Source organism: Natator depressus, chromosome 6 (genome assembly GCF_965152275.1).
Source record: "Natator depressus isolate rNatDep1 chromosome 6, rNatDep2.hap1, whole genome shotgun sequence".
NCBI classification, from domain to species: Eukaryota; Metazoa; Chordata; order Testudines; family Cheloniidae; genus Natator; species Natator depressus.
The window spans coordinates 73,973,088-73,992,448 of NC_134239.1; the positions used below are offsets into that span (position 1 = coordinate 73,973,088).

At 40.3% G+C, this 19,361-nt stretch overlaps 2 protein-coding genes across 8 annotated transcripts in view; one reads left to right on the plus strand and one right to left on the minus strand.

Annotated features, from left to right (window-relative positions):
• CHRM5 (cholinergic receptor muscarinic 5) overlaps positions 1 to 19,361 on the minus strand; it is an 80,903-nt gene that overhangs the window by 26,333 nt on the left and 35,209 nt on the right. The window contains exons 2-3 of one of the 7 annotated variants that reach the window (XM_074955734.1): positions 18,922 to 19,042; positions 9,179 to 9,272 (exon numbers count right to left, since the gene is read on the minus strand). The exons of 1 other annotated variant lie outside the window; for it this stretch is intronic. The gene's annotated coding sequence lies outside the window, so the exon portion shown is untranslated. Of the gene's footprint in view, positions 1 to 9,178; positions 9,273 to 18,376; positions 18,477 to 18,921; positions 19,043 to 19,361 lie in introns of those variants that run through there. 5 more of the 7 variants (XM_074955737.1, XM_074955738.1, XM_074955736.1 and 2 more) reach the window with 5 other exon arrangements.
• Positions 1 to 19,361, plus strand: part of AVEN (apoptosis and caspase activation inhibitor) — a 172,160-nt gene that overhangs the window by 15,487 nt on the left and 137,312 nt on the right. The gene's annotated exons all lie outside the window — the stretch shown is intronic.

Sequence of the window (19,361 nt, forward strand, 5' to 3'; positions counted from 1 at the left end):
TTCTCTCTCATTTAATCTGAATGAAGGGTGACTAGTACTCCCCTCAACTTTTACTAGGTCTGTGGTTGATGGCTGCCATTAACATCTTCCAGCAGAGCAATAACAACTGAGAACCAGGAGAGTGTGAGTTCTAGAGTCCCTTTTTCTACTAGCTGATTTTAATCTTTGCCATTCACAACTCTTATTAAGATGTGTCTCATTCTACAGACATGGTATACAAGCTGGGAATAAAACACAGCTCTCTAAAATGGCATCTCCAAATCCATCCATTTACCATGCTGCCTCTCAGAAAGAATCAATTAGATCTGTGTCCTTGGTTACACTGTCTGTAAAATGGGGTTACTCATGACTGGGTAGCCCATTGTTTCAGTGTGTTATACATCCTCTTCTTCTGGCTTGTTTAAAAAGGGTAAGAGAGTGTCTACGCTACTGAGTTTTGCCGATGCAAGTTATGTCAGCATATAGCCACCACAGTTGGTACATCGCTTGTGCATGTGCTTACTTGGCTCCTTATGTTGGTGCTGTGCATACTTACCAAGAGTGCTTGTGTCAATGCAGAGTGCATTGAACTGTGGGTGGTTTTGGCAATGCATGGTGTGGGAGAAATGAGTTACACGGGGTGACTGAGCAAGGGGTCAACTTCTCATAATGCAGTGTTCTCCATCCGATGATATTATATCTGTCTCATAATTTTTGTACCTGTATTCAATTTCCCACAAGTCTCTGCTGGATTGATCACTGTCCACTATCTCTGACAGATGAATGGAACCTGCACAGCTCTGTACTATTGTCATGACTGTTGCAAGCACAGGATGCACAATCCTCTGGTATTTGCACACTCTCCAGAAGACTCTGGAGGAACGTGATTTTTTTGGAGGCTAGATTGCTGTGGGATATACAGTGTGAACCAATTCACTGTTATTGGTGGCATTCATGGAGAAGCTGCAGACGGTGGAATACCACTTCTGGGCTAAAGAAACAAACACCGACTGGTGGGAATGCATCGTAGTGCAGGGTTGGGGTGATGAGCAGTGGCTGCAGAACTTTCAGATGCACAAGACCACATTCCTGGCCCTGTGTGATGAGCTCGCCCCAGTCATCCAACACAGGGACACCAAACTGGGAACTCCACTGGCAGTGGAAAAGTAAATGGCAAATCTCACTGTGGAAACTTGCACCACTGGATTGCTACTGGTGAGTGGGAAAATCCACTCTGGGGGATGCTGTTGTCAAGCAAGTGTGCAGAGCCATTAATTGTCTCTTGATATGCAGGACTGTCATTCTTGGCAATGTGCTGGACATAGTGGATGGCTTTTGCAGCTATGGGTTTTCCAAACTCTGGTGGCACAGTAGACGGCGCACACATCCCTATTTTGGCCCCGTTACCTTGACACAGCCCTTTCTGTTGATATACTCTGTTTTCCCATGGTTATGGAGATGCTGATGGATCACCGGGGACACTTCACTGACATCAGTTTTGGCTAGTCAGGGAAGGTACATGATGCTCCTATCTTTAAGAACACAGGGCTGTTCAGAAAGCTATAAACAGCGACCTTCTTTCCTCACTGACTGATTACCACTGGTGATGATGAAATGCCAGTAATGATCCTGGGGGATCCAGCCTACCCTTTATTCCCCGTCTCATGAAGCTGTCAGGTCACCTCAAAAGCAGCAAGGAAAGATACAACTACAGGCTCAGCAGGTGCAGAATAATAGTTCACTGGGCTTTTGGTAGATTGAAAGGGCACTGGCTTTGTTTACTCACTAGATTGGATCTCAATGCGAAAAATATCCCAGTGGTTATAGCTGCCTGCATGTGTAGTGTCCTGCATGATATTTGTGAAGCAAAGAGGGAAAACTTGCTGCAGAGGTAGAGGATGGAGCAGCTGCCTAGCTATATGGCTCAGAGAGGTTTTGAAAGAGTACTTTAATAGTGAGCCACAGTAATGCATTGTGATGTACTGTGCTGTACCTAGCCCTGCTGTTTTGGAGGCCTGTTAGGAATTGTGTGGTGCATGGTACGCATACATGACTATAACACTGTCAGTGCACTATTAATTTTTGTGGTGCTTGCTGTACATTGATGATTGTTACACTGTGTTTGTCACTGACCCTACATATTGTGAGTTTACAAGACCCCTATTTTCACTGCCCAGAGGCATTACACACAATGTGTGTAAACTAATGAAAAGAGTTTTATTCAATAACGAAAACAGCACCTAACAAAATATCTAAAGAACATAATAGTAAATACTCCTTAACTTCAAAAAATTTGGGAACCCTTAACAAATAAACAGGGGAAAAGAACATTGATGTCCATTGTAGCTATACATACATCAGTTGTGGCTCTCAGAGGTCAGTGTATTCAAGGTGGATAAAAATCAATGATTTTTTTTTTTAATTTAAATTGGATTTTTTTGATAAAATGCTTTTTGAGGAAAAAACCTATCTAAAGATAGTTTTAATTAAGATACATTATAGTTTAAAGATATCTCATCATGGAATAGGGATTATAAATTCTAATTCTGTAGTATGAGACAATATGTTCATGTAATATTTAAGAAACGTTTTGTAAATGAGTTCCAATAGTTCATGGATTAGGGACACAATCTTATGGGGTTCCAGGGGCTTCTGTATAGATTATTTAGGTTAATCTTTCTATCTATCCAATGGGATTCAGTTCTCAGCCTAGAAGATACCATCAGAGATACTTAGTTTTGCAGTTCTCAAACTGTGGGTTTGTGTCTCCAGAGATAACATGCTTGTTAACAGCAAAAATGTTTTAAAATAAATAAATAATATATAGAGGTGAGAAATAACAGTCCTCAATCCTCTTGTCCCTCTGCAAATTTGTGTACACAGAATCAATCCCTTACCTCTCTCTAAAATTGCAAAGTTTCTAAAAGTTCAATGAACAGAAGATTGTTGGGGGCGGAATAGATCTGGACAAGGAGAAGTCTGGAGATAAATGTGAGAAGGGAGGGACAGGCAGTAGAAACAAAAGTGTACTGCTCAAACAGTTTCATTCCAGAAGTCTTGAGGTCTTTCTGAGTGTAGCCTTCATTGATTTGATATCTACCGTACCATTCTCTCACTAGAAGGGAAAACCTATAATGGCAGCAGACCGTAAAAGAGACCCAGTTTGGGACTATTTAATGAAGTTCCTCTACCTGTGGGTAAGACAGACGTGTGCAAAATGCAAACAGTGCAACAAAGAAATGCAAGGCCTGGTTGCCCGAATGAAATAACATCATGAGAAGTGTTTCTTCTCAGGAGGAAGCTGCATTGAAAATGATGAAAGGAACATGTCTGAACATGCAGGATCTTCAGGTTAGTAAACTTTTTTATTTCATACTTCTTTCTTAAGGACTGCCTGTCTTCCTTCTGGGCTATTCTTGAAGTCTCATGTTTGAGCAAAAAATATAGTTGTTACTCTATTGTACTATCATTTTAGATTCAGTTGTGATTAAAAAATAAATAGATGAAATAGGCAGATCTTCCTTTTACAATTTCACCTTTTAAAGTAGTACTAAGTGTCAGTGAATGCAGTGAGTAATACTAAATAAGCAGTATGGTAGTAATAATTAAATAACTTCATTGACTTATTTTGTTTAGGAGAATCCATCCTCAACATACAGGATTCTGAAGACTATGCACCTTTAAGATCACCATCATTTTCTAGAGTTTCAGAGTTATCTCCCAATGATAGTGTTTCAGTCACATCATGTATGTCACATAGCCACAGTATATCACCTGTAGCAAAAAGAAAAAAAAAAACTCCATCATCCAGAAACAACCATAGATAAGTTTGTGATAAGAACCAGCAGATTACAAAAAAAGAGATAATTGATGAAAAAATTGCCCGTTTCGTTTATGCAACAAACTCTTTCTGTATGATTGAGAACCCACACTTCATTAAGACCAGGATACAGTCCACCCAACAGAGCAGATGTCACAGGCAAATTACTGGATAAAGTGTATGAAAGAGAAATTGAGCAGCATGCAAAAGGTCTCGAGGGTAAAATTATTAACCTGAGTCTTGATGGGTGGAGCAATGTCCACAATGTTCCTGTTGTATGTGCTTACTTGACAACAGAAGAAGGGAATGTCTTCCTTACAGAAACAACTGATAAATCAGGAAATGCACACACAGCAGAATACTTACAAGAAGTAGCAGTACAAGCTATAACAAACAGTGGAAAAAAAAATTCAAATGTCTAGTACGCAGCTTGGTCACAGACAATGCTGCAAATGTATCCAAGATGAGAAGAAATTTAGAAGAGAGTCCCAAGCTAACAACATACGGTTGCCGTGCTCATTTGATGCACCTCCTAGCCAAAGACTTCAGTGTTCCAGAAATAAAGGCTAATGTTGATGAAATTGCAAAATACTTCCATAACAACCACTTCGCAGCAGCTGCTCTGAAAAAAGTGGGAGGAACCAAGCTAACTCTCCCACAAGACGTGCGATGAAACTCAGTAGTGGACTGTTTTGAGCACTAGATCAAGAATTGGTTTAATCTGATGACAGTTTGTGAACAAAATTGTGAAAAAATAGATGGCACTGTCACAACCAAAGTTCTCAACACTGGGCTTAAGAGAAATGTTGAACACATGCTGAATACCCTGAAGCCTATTTCTGTAGCCTTGAACAAAATGCAGGGAAATAGCTGTTTTATTGCTGATGCTGTTGAAATTTGGAAGGAACTGAGTGAGATCTTAAAAAGAGAAATATGGAGTGACAGAGTTTAATTACAAGCATTAAAAAAACAAATGGGACAAGCGCTATCTCCAGCTCATTTTTTGCAAATATTCTCAATACTCGGTATCAGGGTCAAACCTTAACTGCTGGATGTCCATGTCATAGCCAACTCCTCTTCTTCAGCAATCATCCCTCCATAATGCCAAATATCATAAACTTCAGAGCTAAGGGTGAACCATTCAAGAAATATGTTTGATGATGATGTTTTAAAGAAAGTCACACCAATGAACTGGTGGGCGCCACTTAAGCACTTGGATTCAGAGACTGTTGAAGTGATGATCTCACTTTTAACAGCAGTAGCTTCTTCTGCTGGTGTAGAAAGAATATTTTCTTCCTTTGGACTAATTCATTCCAAATTGAGAAATCATTTGGGACCTAAAAAAGCAGGAGAGCTTGTTTTTCTTTTCCAGGTTATGAACAAACAAGAAAATGAAGGTGAAGACGACTGAGTTAGCTGCAGAAGCCAATATTTTAAGTTTCTCATGTTGAAACTGGCTGACATAGTCAATTTTAATTTTTGTTTTGTGTTTTTTTTAAATTCATTTAACTATTTTAGTTAAAAACAATTTTAACAAAAACAAATCTGATTTTAAAAAACTTGAATGTTCAACTAAATTCAAAAATTCATATGCTTGTTTTGTTAAAATATTATGTTTGCTGTTGAAGAAAAAAATCCAGAATATATAATGTTGTTGTTTTAGTTAAATAAACAATTTAAATGTCTGTCTGGTGGTGTTCTCCTCCTAATACAGCGTGGCAAGAAAATCCTCCAAATATTAATGATTAACCTGTTGAATTGGAGATAGTTCACCTTCCAATGACTTCATAAATATCTGCTTCAGTTATCTTTGGTAAATGAAATAAACGATCATTCATTTTCTGATATAGCTGTAAAACTAATCTGAAGAGTTTTCAAAATAAATCACTTAAAAAATGTATAGTGTGTACCTGCTAAAAATGAAACCTACATCTATCTCTGTGTTGTGAAGAATATGTATTAAGGTTATAACACCCAAGAATGCACTTTTATGTAGAAATCCATGATTAAATCGAGTCTTCCTGACTAGTGATTTAAATCGTGATTTTAAATCAGTTTGATATAAATCAGATCCACCCTGGTGTATATTAAGCTGTGGTTGTCCATGCTTTCTCCGGAGTGCAGTGGTAGGGGTAAACGTGCTGGCATAGTTCTCCACTAACTGCAATGGCAATCAAGTCCACACTTGTTGCATCTGGAGGTCCACAAGAGTCTGCAGGATCCGAGTTTGTTGATGGAGAAGCTCCATTATGTCTCAGTGCATCTTTCTCTTCTGTTCCTGGGCCCTTCTCCTCTACACTCTTTCCTTCCAAATACAGTCCACAGTATTCACCCTCCAGGCTCTCTGTTCAAGGTCTGATGCAGCACTAACTTGCAGGACATGTCCTCCCATGGCCTCTTTCCCGCCCCCCCCCCCCCCCATCTGTGTCAGTCATTCTGCTGGTGTGGAGAAGATACCCCTCAAGGCTGCAATGGCTGCAGCTACAGATAAAACACACACAGGTACCATTGTCAGTATAGTATGTACAGAAAGCGAAACTTAAGATTCAGAAATCCTCCCTTCCCTTGTTCCCCAAAAGTGTTAAACAAGACCTGCTTATTGCCATTTCTGCTTCGGATTGCTTGTTTATGGCACCACTAATAGCACCAGCCATGGTGAATATGACTCGCTGGGGTGAGGGAAACGAGGAGGGAATTGCTTAGTTGCATGAAACTAAGAGTATAGGGCAATGGCACTGAATACTGGCACCATTTTCTACAGGTGGTGGTGGTTTTAGCTGATACCTCACTCCTGCGGGTAACAAAGGCAGAAAGAGCACAGCTGCTGCTGATGTCCTGAAGTTGCTCAGGCCTGTACACTGCTAGCCTGTTTAATGCAAAGGCGCCTGCTGAAGTTCCTGTCCAATGGTGTGGGAAAGTGTCAGACCGTGGAGGAAGAAATAAGTCTGCAATCCCTAGAAGCCTTTGGGAGCAGATTGCATTTTACCTCAGTCGAAGTGTCATCAAGATCTTTTAGGAGGCTTCAAGGGACATCCCTGTGTTTACAGACAAACTGCTCTGTACACCCCCTCTCTGCCTGTCTAACTATAGAGAGGAATGAGAGGTAGATAACTCTATTGCTCGTTGTTGTTTCTACCTTTTTTAGTACAAGAAAATTCAATAGCTGTGCCCTGATAAGTTGGGGGAATAATAACTGTAATGGGAATTTTATTTACACGCTTACCCGAGGTTCCTTCCCCTGCTTCAGGCTTGCCTGCGCTCAACTTCAGGGACTAGCTGGACTGTGGTGGAGTCAAAAACAGGTCCTGACTCGTGGCACAGTTGCACCTTCTGGTTGCCTGTCCCCAGTACTCTTCCTCTTCCTCATGGTGGTGGTCCTCCTCGCTGTTCATGGCAAGGGCCTGTGACTCAGGCTCCATGGAGGTGTCCACGGTGGGTGTGCGGAATTGTGGTAGAGTCTCCACCAAGTGTGGAATGCAGCTTTTTGTAAAAGTGACAGGTCTGCAGCTCGGCACCTGAAGAGTTTTTGGCCTTTCTGGCCTTCTGATATGCTTGCCGGAGTTCCCTGGTTTTCAAAAAGCACTGCTGCTAGTACCTGATGTAGCCCTTCCCCTGCATCCACCAAGCAATCTGCTTGTAGATGTTGACATTTCTGTGGCTGGTTCAGAGCTGTGCTTGTACAGCCTCTTTTCCCCACAAGCCTAAGAGATCCAATATCTCCTGTCTGCTCCAGGTAGGAGTGTGTCTAGAGCGTGTAGTCAGCATGGTCAGCTAGGTGTGCTTGCTCAGCTGGACAATCAGGAAAAGGCATTTTAAAAATTTGCAGGGGTTTTAAAGGTGTGTGTGTGTGTGTGTGTGTGTGTGCGCGCGCGCGCGCCCCAGGCAGGGGAGTTAACACTTGTAACTAGAGCAGTCAGTGTTGGGTAGTGAGGGACATCAGCTGGAGGGCTGTTAGGGTTGACATAGGTAATGCAATGTCTACACTTGTGCTGTGTTGACCTACGTACATTAACCATAGCACAATGTAGCTTTGGGAGGTGGTGTTACTATGTTGGCATAACGGGGCACTTGTATCAGTAAGAGAGAAATTTTACGTGTAGACGTGCACAACTAGGTCAGCTCAAGGTGGCGTACGTTGACCTAACTTGTAGCATAGATCAGGCCTGAGTGTTTGTTTTTGTGCTGCCAGATAATATAGATAGTCCTGTAGCTCAAATGGTAGAAGCCTGTGTTGCATTGCTGAAGGTTTTGGTGGTGTTGCATGATAGGGAAGGGATGGGGTTTATTACAGTTGAACATCATGGAATTTGTTTTTATTGTTTTTTCTTTAACAAAAAACAAAGAAAACAAACAAAAAATCCCCATCACCTCCTTAGGAAATTACATACAAAATATTGCATGAATAGAAATGTATTTAGGTTGCAAAGTTTAGCTCTTGAAAGTGAGAAAATGCCAGAAATAAGGTAGTGTGTTCAATGACAAGTCTGCCTCCTTGTGGGTATGCATTAAAATACAGTCTTTACTTATGTGATGACATTAAATCAGGCTGCCAGATCTGGTATAGTTAAAGTTTAGAGCTTGTCTCTTTCCAGTGCTCTAAAATCTGCATGATTATACATATTGTCAGTGCCCAGCTGTTGACACAACCTGCAGAATTCTGTATTGAAATGATATAGACTGGAACTTCAGGATGCACGTGCACCTCTTTCCTTTCATCACACACGGGTGACACAGACCTGAATCTCGTATCACAAACACACCTCTACCAAACTGGCTCACATGCTGCCTCCACTACTCAGTACAGCTGCACCACCTAAAACACTGAATGCAACTGGACTGCATGCAGATAAATCCCCATAGCTCTTGCCAGCTCCAGAGGTACAGAATTAAGGTTTCATGGGTGTTTACATTAACTCTTTGTTTCCTGGTTTTCAGAAATTGGAGGTCTACTGAACTAGACATTCTGGAAGGACACAAGCTGTCATTGGGCAACCTTAACTCTAGATGTCTGAGCTTGCACCTAGCTGTATCAAAGTGCAGTTTATTTAAATGAGTCCAGCTCATCAAGCAATCCAGTTCACTCTGTATGACTTACCCTGTCCTCATTATTTATCAATCCATCAGTCTTTTTGTCATCTGCAGATTTTATGAGCCATTGTTTTATTTTCACTTCTAGATCACTGATAGAAATATTGCATAGTGTCTGGCTTAGAACTGATCCCCACATAACCTCACTAGAAACATCCCCTTTGATATTTGTAATGTAAGAACTATTATCTGTTAATTATGGCATGAAAAACCAAAATACAGGAAAACATCCATGCAACCATAACTCTGCCCTGTTTGAGCAATGCTGCAAAACACCCATAACACACATACTTGCACTTTTTGTTTCGCATTTCTTATTTCTTCCTCTCTTCTCCTTCACTCTGAGGACCTGCCCCCGAAGTACACCATCCCTGTATAACAAAAGCTAGGAAATAAACACACGCAGACTTCATTTCATGACAGTTAAGGTTCAGTGGCCTTGTGGTTAAGGTTGTGAACTGCAAATCTGGAGACTGTATTCAATTCCTGCTCTGCCACAGACATCCTTTGTTTTTTGGGCAAGTCACTGAGTTGCTGTCTTCCTCAGTTCCCTATCTGCAAAATAGGGATAATAGTACTTCCCTACCTCACAGATATGTTGTGAGAGGAAATACATTAATTATGTTGGTGCTGAAGTGATAAATAAAGAGGAAAGGGCTATAGGAGTATCTATGACAGACTATATAGAACAAGACACACCTCACCAACTCAAAATCTTGAAAGCATGGAAATAAAAAATTTCCTGCAATTTTTTTTTGCCACTTTCACATTGCATACAATGTGCTTGATAACATATTCCAACACTCCATGAGGCTTTCAGTTCTCAAGAAAATACCAAAAAGCAGTATGTACCCCCAACTACATCAATCTCACACTGTGCCAGATGGTGATATCAGCAATGTAAATGTAGAATAACTTCCTAAATGTGTAGTATAGTCAGATGTGCCAGTTTGCTGATAACGGGAGTATCAGAGGTTACTGTTAAGGTTTTGCACTAGAGTATGATTTTGATGAAGTTGGGGGTATATATTGCTTTTTGGTGTTTAATGGTGATGGAAGTGAAAGCCTTATAGTGTGGGAATGTGTTGTGTTGTAGGCAATGTGAAAGTGGGAAGGAATGCAAGACAATTTCCCTTAACTTTTTATACCCATGCTTTTAAGGATTTGAGTTCATGGAGTGTGTCCTGATGCAACTTTACTTGTCACCAACTGAAGTTTTTTTTGTGTGTGTATAATATGCTGTGTGTGAATATTATTATATGTGATAGTTTAGCCTCATAATTTCTTTTGACTGAAAAAGAGACAGTTGGATATTAGTTTAAATTTAAGGTAGAAGAATTTTCCTTTGTGAACTAAAACCTCCATTCTCAAGTATTAAAACTTTTGAAAACAGCTGTCAAAAAGGAAGTGACTGACATAAGATGATATATTTTACAATTATCAGTGACTAAGAAGTAAGTGAAAACCAGGACTGAAAAAAGCACAGTGACAAATGTTTTAAACTGCGAATGCATTGAAGGCTTTATATATATAATGTTCAGAGGCTTTACCTTGTCTGCAGGTATCATATGGCATGGGCGTAATAATACTAAGCCAGGAAACCTACAATCCTTTGTGAATGGAAGGCAGAAAACAAAACTGGCTTTCAAAGCCCATAAGCACTACAATGAATTAAGAAAGTCCATTGTTTTCCTCTTCATTAAGTGGAGTAAATACAATATTAATGTTTATTGGAACATCAGGAATCAGAACCTGTTGTAAATAGTTGACTGGTTGAACGATAGAGTGACAGCAGGCTATTTCATATGATGTGATCTCGTGTGAGTTGATTTTAGATTTCCAGTCACATTCAAAGGCCTTATTATATGTCAGTCTTATTTTTTTAGGAAAAAAAGAAAACTTACCAAGCTGGATAAATTCGGGCTGTCACATTAAAGTACAAATAAGAATAAAAGCTTCATATCTTGAAATATCTAAATACAGTCTGAGTGACGTTGTCACCAAATGTTCTCATTAAGTTTTGGACCCTGGCTAAGTCAGAGTGAAATAGGCAGATAGGATTGCCTATTAAGAACATAAGAATGGCCGTACTGGGTCAGACCAATGGTCCATCTAGCCCTGTATCCTGTCTTCTGACAGTGGCCAATGCCAGGTGCTTCAAAGGGAAAGGTGAGTCTGTGTCATAAGCATCCACTTAAGGGATCTCCAAGATTTACAGTGTAACTTTATTGTAGTGCCATGATTGGTGGTAGATTGAGACAGATTTTGCCGCACTTGCTTATAGGCTGTGTCTACGGATGTAAGGAAAATGTACTATTTGAAATATTGTGGACTTTTTTTTACCTTTATAATAGTAAAGCCAGGTTAGTAACTCTCTGATCTTTTTTCATTTTGAAACTGATAGAGAAAACTAGTTTCTTAATTTTCATGTATTTATAAAAATAAAAATTGTTTAAAAGATATAAATGTTCTCAAAATTCAGAAGAAAACTCAGCAGTAGTTTAAAAAAGTAATGTTAAATACTATTTTAAAATAATTGGATAGGAAGCTGCCATATTGATAGTTAGATGGAATGTAGGTCTGAGAATTATAATCCCATTTTAAATCCATAACAAAATGGGAGATTTCCAGAGTTTTTTTTTAATTTTTCAAGCAGTGTGGCTGTTGGGCCAAGTAATCTTGCCATCTGTGACATTTTCCTCATACAACCAATGAAATTGTTTGTAAGGGTATTGATTAGTTGTTACCTCTGATATCACAATGGTCTGGGACTCTTGGAATGGCATAGATACATGCCTTGCTGTACCTATACACCGCATAGGTGTAATATGTAAAGTCAAATGTCTGAGCACTTAAAAATTGGATGGTAACAGACAGAGAATCCCAGTGATGACTGATGTGACTGGTGATAGATACCTTGAACACAAAAAACTCTTAACCATGCTTGTAGCTGTTTCAGTTGCTTCACTCTGACTGAACAGATATTTTAGGCTTCAGAGTGACACACAGCGTGACAATTCTGGAATCTTCTTATGTAGCTGAATATAGCTGAAGTATTTTTCATATACATTAAAGCCTTGAATTCTCTTCCAGATCTTTATGGCTTAATTGGGTTTTGTGAAGGGTTAGTTCAGTTTTGTGGCTAGGTAAACTTAGTGGGGTAGAGAGTTTTTGGTGGTTTTAAATCTAGACGTGCAAATATCTTTTGGCTAGAATAAGAGGAGATCTGTCTGAAGTTTAGATCTACAACACACAAGCGTACAAAGCTTTACTCACTTGAGTAGTTTCATTAAAGTCAATGAAATTAGTTGTGTGGGTAAGGATTTGCATGCTGTCAGACATAAATGTATCTTGGATTCCATGTACTGATTCCATGTACTTTGACTGACAAGATTTCTAAATTTTATTACTTCCATTCCATCAATAAGATAGTTGCAAAAGGTATGGTGCTATTTTAATATATGATTTGGGTTTATAAAACAAAAATGTCATTATTGCTTTTTACAGTATAATCACATTTGTAGGTTGCATCAAAGATTAACCTCATATTCTTCCACATATTTTCCTCTAAATATGATCGTGAAGGAGAGATTTTTTTGGGGGGGGGGGGGGTGTCACTGACTTGTAGAGATTAGCAGAATCAAAAATAATAATAAAGAGAGGGAATCTCCTTAGAAAATGGTCAGTCTGGGTTTATTTTACCTTTGATCTTAACTATACACGCTAACAATTTATTTTGCTTCCTTGACATTTTGAAGTCTCTATAAATATAAACTTTTTAGATTATTATTGAAACTGTCAGTGTAGTTTTTTAAAAATATTAAAATAAAGGAACAAAATAAAATATAGACAATTAGACTATGAAAAAAGATGACACAAAATCCTGTCTAATAGTGTATTTTCCAGCACACCTCAGCATATATTTTTATTCCCATTTAAGAATTGCAGCTTTGACAGCAGCAGGAATTCGACAGCAGCTGGACATCTCTCCAGCATACTTTTGATGATTGATTTATTTTTGAACATATAATACAACATTTGGTTAGAACAAGTATTTTAAAATTGATCTTGCATGAATACGTTCAGTGCATTAGCAACGATCACTAATCTGACTGAAATGCTAAAACCCTTGTTTCAATGCACTCATTTTGGAAGGATTTATTCAAACCTGTTGTTTCTAACAAGATTAGGGCTGTCGTTTTATATTTACATTTGTTTCTGAATATTTGCAAGAAAAGCATACTCTGCTCTCACGAATTACAATGTCAGTTTGGAAGTAACATAGCAGCCCAGTCAGTGCGGTTCCATGTGACAATTTATACACATTATTTAATGAGTGAGTTTACACATTTGCAAATTATTTTAACATAACCACAAACTTTGACTTAATATAAAATCATGTTTGATTTAGTGTTGATGAAAACTATTGGACTGACAAGGCTGGAAAATGAAGTCCTATTTATCTACAGGACAACATCCAGGCAAGTGTCTCATACACGATACCCTGCAGTGTGCTCAACCCTGACTGTGGAGAGAGATGACTTTCTTTAGGGGGATCAGGGATAGTTCATTCTCCATGGCCTATACAGTTCTTGGCTTCTCTGCTGAGTTTTCCAATTAGTGTGAATTGTGGTGGTGAATTTCTGATAGTTGAGCTGGAACTAAGAATTAGCAAACTCCCCTCCTAATAGAGGGGCCATCAAACTTCCATAAATTAGGAACAGTTTTTAATCCCTGCTTAGCTGTGCCAGATTCAAACTGCTCACCTACAGGTGAAAAACTCTATCCAGTGAGCAATACCATGAAGCATCTAGTGCCCCAGTAAGTGCTTATTTAAGGGAGGGGTGTGTGTGTGTGTGCGTGTGTTTATATAACTTTAATGTTATTTTAACAGTTTTGTTTGGTGTTTGCGTGTGTGTGTGTGTGTGTGTGTATGTGTGTATATATATATATATATATATATATATATATATATATATATATATATATATATATATATATATATATATATATATACACACACACCCCCCAAACAAAACTGTTAACTTTGCAACTTTAATGTTATTTTAAGTGCTCAAGTTAGAAAGTACCAGATGTAAGACAATATATGAAATCTTAATTCTTCCCTTTTGCGTTTATGCATTGTAATAATCTTTCACTGCATGATCACATACTATTTATTCTTCACCTAGGTTGTCAGCAGGGTTTCAGCCAATGCCCTTCAGAGCCATAGCACAGGCTTCTTATCATTTGAATTTAGGAGTAATTAACTGGTAGCAGAAGTTGGCTGTTATCTTCTATGTGGACAACCCCTTGATTCACCTTTTGCCAGTGGGTTCCCGAACTGTTTGTGAGACAACAGTGGAATGTTGAGTGCCCGAATTTGTGGGTTCTCTTCCAGATTATGGATGGGGAGTGTTGTCTAATGGGTAGGTCCATGGTTGCAGCCAACATAGCCAAAATTACAAATTTGGTTCATTTCTTCTGAAAGGCAGTGAAGTTAATGGAAGTGATCTGGATCTGTTACATTAGAGATTTAGGTTCTGTTCCCAGGTAGGAGTATAGAGCTTGCTCAGTAATATGGGTTGGGAACTGCAAAAATATTAATGGTGGTTTGTGGAAAAAGTGAAACTAGGATTCATGACCTACAGGCTTCTAGACCGGTACGACTTCCCCAAGGCCAATAAGTACTTTATGGGGTAGGATCTCCTCACTTACACTCATTTTAAAAAAAAGTTGAAATTTTACTTGGGAAGTGAGACACTGTCATCAATTGTGTGAGTACCATGCAGAATATGTGGTAAGTGTAAACTTGAAAGCAAAACGTTCAATTTTAGATTGTATGTAACGATGTGAAAATTACTTCAGGCCTGCTGAGTATCTCTCAGGGAGATTACTTGTGTATAAATGTTTCCAATATCAGAGTGTATATTAAGACAAGATTTATCTAGTGGATTTAATGAATGGAAGATGAGGTTGACGGTTATAGGAACGTGGCTACATAAACTAGCTGTGTGTACAATTTTGCCCTAATTCTGCAGGCACAGGGGTCAGCCTACATGATGTTCATTGTAGGATCTGTGCCTTGACTCAGTGTTTTGTTTTTTGCTTATTTACGCATATATGAAAACAACCCTAACATAGATATCCGTAATCCCTACGGCTCACCTGCCTAGCCATTATCAGCTGACAATTTCCTGTATGAATCATGGTGGAGGTAATTAGAAATAGGCGAAAATACTTAATTTACTTGTCCCTTTGTAACTAAATTACTAAACTATTTTCAACCACACTTTGTAAATTGGACCTATTTCTAGGTTTTCAGCTGTATGTCCCATTTTAGTCCAAAGTATATTTTCACTTGTGACTTATAAAAACAATCTCTATATTTGTGTGACAATAACTTCTTGTAAAAATGGGGTTCTAAATAGGTAAGCTACCAGCCTGTTATATCTCCACAGAAGTGTGTTGCGGGTTACCATTATAAAACATTTTTTCCATCTGTGAAAAATGTCTAAAATATGACAACCATATTATGAAATATTTTAGTCATTTACATTTATTTTTTGAAAATCTGTACAAGAAGTGTGAAATGCAGATAACCACTTAATAGCTGTGGTTTTAGGGCTATATTCTATCCTTGCTTATGCCCCATATTTTCCTTATTTATGTGTAGTCTAAATTAGGGATGTAAATAGCGGTTAAAAAAAATAACCATGTAACCGATTAAAATTTTATTGGTTATACTGTTAAACGCTTAACCGGGGAACTTCGGATGCGAGGGGTGCTGCAGCACTCTCACATTTTATGTTGGGCTGCGCTGCCTGGGGGCTGGGGATCCTGGCTGGTGGACCTCGCTGCCGGGGACTCCGCCACTGCGGTTGGGGACTCTGTTGCTTGCCACTGGGCCCCGCTGCAGCTGGGGTCCCGGCTGTTGGCCCTATGCCTGGGGACTCCACTGCCGGCCCTGCGGCCAGGGTCCCTCCTGGCTGCTGCACCTGGGGTGGCTGCAGAGTCCTGGGCTCTGGCCAGCAGTGGAGTGTAATCATCTGGCTTGCCTCTGCAGCCCCTGCTAGGGGGAGGCACATGGCTCCGCATGCTGCTTCTGTTTGCAAGTACCTCACACGCTGCTCCTGTTGGCTGCAGTTCCCCGTTCCTGGCCAATGGGCGCTGTGGGGGCGGTTCTTGCAGGCAGGAGCAGTGCACGGAGACCCCAGCCTCCTTTTCCTTCCAGGGGCCGCAGAGGTGTGCTGGCCACTTCCAGGAGTGGCATGGGGTCAGGGAAGGTAGGGAGCCTGCCTTAGCCCCGCTGCGCCGCAGGACTTTTAGCGGCCGGAGATTGCGATCGATTGGTGGAGGCTCCAGGATTAACCAGTTGATCGCTTCTACCTGTTGGTGACCACTAATCTATACAGTGTAAAATTAATGCAAGTCTGCCTGAACTACCATCATTCTGAGTGTGCATTCTGTTTTGGCTTCACAGGGCAGAATTTGTCCATATTACACAAGTGCCCTTTGCCCTTGTTAGGTTAAATTCATGAATTCTTAATCTGCTTGCAATACAGAAGGGCTGAATGTATGTCCAGGAGATATAAGTAGGGTAGTGCAAAAGACTAGAATAAAACTTTTGTTATATACAGTATTATCTTCAAAGGTTACAAATCTACCTGACTCCATTTGTGATTGAGAAAATTAAGTTATTGGAGGACTCTCTTGTACATTTCTGGATTTAAGGGAAAAAATACCTTTAATGAACACCCTTGTGAAAATGGATTTTTTTGAGGCTGTGTTGTTACTCATTTTGGGGCAAATTGTCCTGATGCAGCCCCATTAATCTCACTATCAATATGCCAGGAATGAATTTGGTGCACTAAATTAAAAGCTTATATGGCTTCCCAAGAGGAATTTAAGTTGCTGTGCTATTAATGTACCTCTTGTGTTTCTATTCATGCTTAGAGCAGCCACTCAATTAATACAAACCAGCCTCCCTACTTGGCTTACTTCATAAAAGCTTCTGAATGCCCATTTTATTCCATGAAACATTACAAGTATTAAGATCATAAGCCACTTTCTGTGTTGTTAGTGTTTTATTATTGTTAGTATTATCATAGTGCCTAGGAGCCCTAGTCATGGACCCAGGACCCTATTGTGCTAGGCACTGTAGAAATACAGCAAAGAAATTTGGCCCCTGCCCAAAGGTATTACAGTTGAAGTATAAGATAAGAGACATCAGATGGATACAGACAGATAGACGGGGAATCATAGAATATCAGGGTTGGAAGGGACCTCAGGAGATCATCTAGTCCAACCCCCTGCTCAAAGCAGGACCAATCCCCAATCAAATCATCCCAGCCAGGGCTTTGTCAAGCCTGACATTAAAAACTTTCAAGGAAGGAGATTCTACCACCTCCCTAGGTAACACATTCCAGTGTTTCACCACCCTCCTAGTGAAAAAGTTTTTCCTAATATCCAACCTAAACCTCCCCCACTGCAACTTGAGACCATTACTCCTTGTCCTGTCCTCTTCTACCACTGAGAATAGTCTAGAACCATCCTCTCTGGAACCACCTCTCAGGTAGTTGAAAGCAGCTATCAAATCCCCCCTCATTCTTCTCTTCCGTAGACTAAACATTCCCAGTTCCCTCAGCCTCTCCTCATAAGTCATGTGTTCCAGACCCCTAATCATTTTTGTTGCCCTTCGCTGGACTCTCTCCAATTTATCCACATCCTTCTTGTAGTGTGGGGCCCAAAACTGGACACAGTACTCCAGATGAGGACTCACCAATGTCGAATAGAGGGGAACGATCATGTCCCTCGATCTGCTCGCTATGCCCCTACTTATACATCCCAAAATGCCATTGGCCTTCTTGGCAACAAGGGCACACTGCTGACTCATATCCAGCTTCTCGTCCACTGTAACCCCTAGGTCCTTTTCCGCAGAACTGCTGCCTAACCATTCGGTCCCTAGTCTGTAGCTGTGCATTGGGTTCTTCCGTCCTAAGTGCAGGACCCTGCACTTATCCTTATTGAACCTCATCAGGTTTCTTTTGGCCCAATCCTCCAATTTGTCTAGGTCCCTCTGTATCCTATCCCTGCCCTCCAGCGTATCTACCACTCCTCCCAGTTTAGTATCATCCGCAAATTTGCTGAGAGTGCAATCCACACCATCCTCCAGATCATTTATGAAGATATTGAACAAAACCGGCCCCAGGACCGACCCCTGGGGCACTCCACTTGACACCGGCTGCCAACTAGACATGGAGCCATTGATCACTACCCGTTGAGCCCGACAATCCAGCCAACTTTCTACCCACCTTATAGTGCATTCATCCAGCCCATACTTCTTTAACTTGCTGACAAGAATACTGTGGGAGACCGTGTTAAAAGCTTTGCTAAAGTCAAGAAAGAATACATCCACTGCTTTCCCTTCATCCACAGAATCAGTAATCTCATCATAGAAGGCGATTAGATTAGTCAGGCATGACCTACCCTTGGTGAATCCATGCTGACTGTTCCTGATCACTTTACTCTCGTGTAAGTGCTTCAGGATTGATTCCTTGAGGACCTGCTCCATGATTTTTCTGGGGACTGAGGTGAGGCTGACTGGCCTGTAGTTCCCAGGATCCTCCTTCTTCCCTTTTTTAAAGATTGGCACTACATTAGCCTTTTTCCAGTCATCTGGGACTTCCCCCGTTCGCCATGAGTTTTCAAAGATAATGGCCAATGGCTCTGCAATCACATCCGCCAATTCCTTTAGCACTCTCGGATGCAACTCGTCCGGCCCCATGGACTTGTGCACGTCCAGCTTTTCTAAATAGTCCCTAACCACCTCTTTCTCCACTGAGGGCTGGCCATCTACTGCCCATGTTGTGATGCCCAGCGCAGCAGTCTGGGAGCTGACCTTGTTCGTGAAGACAGAGGCTAAAAAAGCATTGAGCACATTAGCTTTTTCCACATCCTCTGTCACGAGGTTGCCTCCCTCATTCAGTAAGGGGCCCACACTTTCCTTGGCTTTCTTCTTGTTGCCAACATACCTGAAGAAACCCTTCTTGTTACTCTTGACATCTCTTGCTAGCTGCAGCTCCAGGTGCGATTTGGCCCTCCTGATTTCATTCCTACATGCCCGAGCAATATTTTTATACTCATCCCTGGTCCCTGGGAAGTACGAGGGAACAGTGAGACAACAATATATTGTATTTGTATTGTATTTATTGAGACAGATGTTTTTATATTGTAAGTTCTATGGGGCAACGTGTTCTTTGTGTAGCAAATTTCACCTATTTTGAATCACTTTCTATAAATAAATGTAAAGTTTATTAGCACAGTGCAATATACATACTATTCAATAGGAATCCAGTTTGTAAACCTTTTGCCTGGGTAACTATATGGCTAATTACGTCATGCAATCTATGTGTGTTTGTGGATGGATAGAATTGTTACCACTGGAAAATCCAGACTAACAATGCCTTATAAC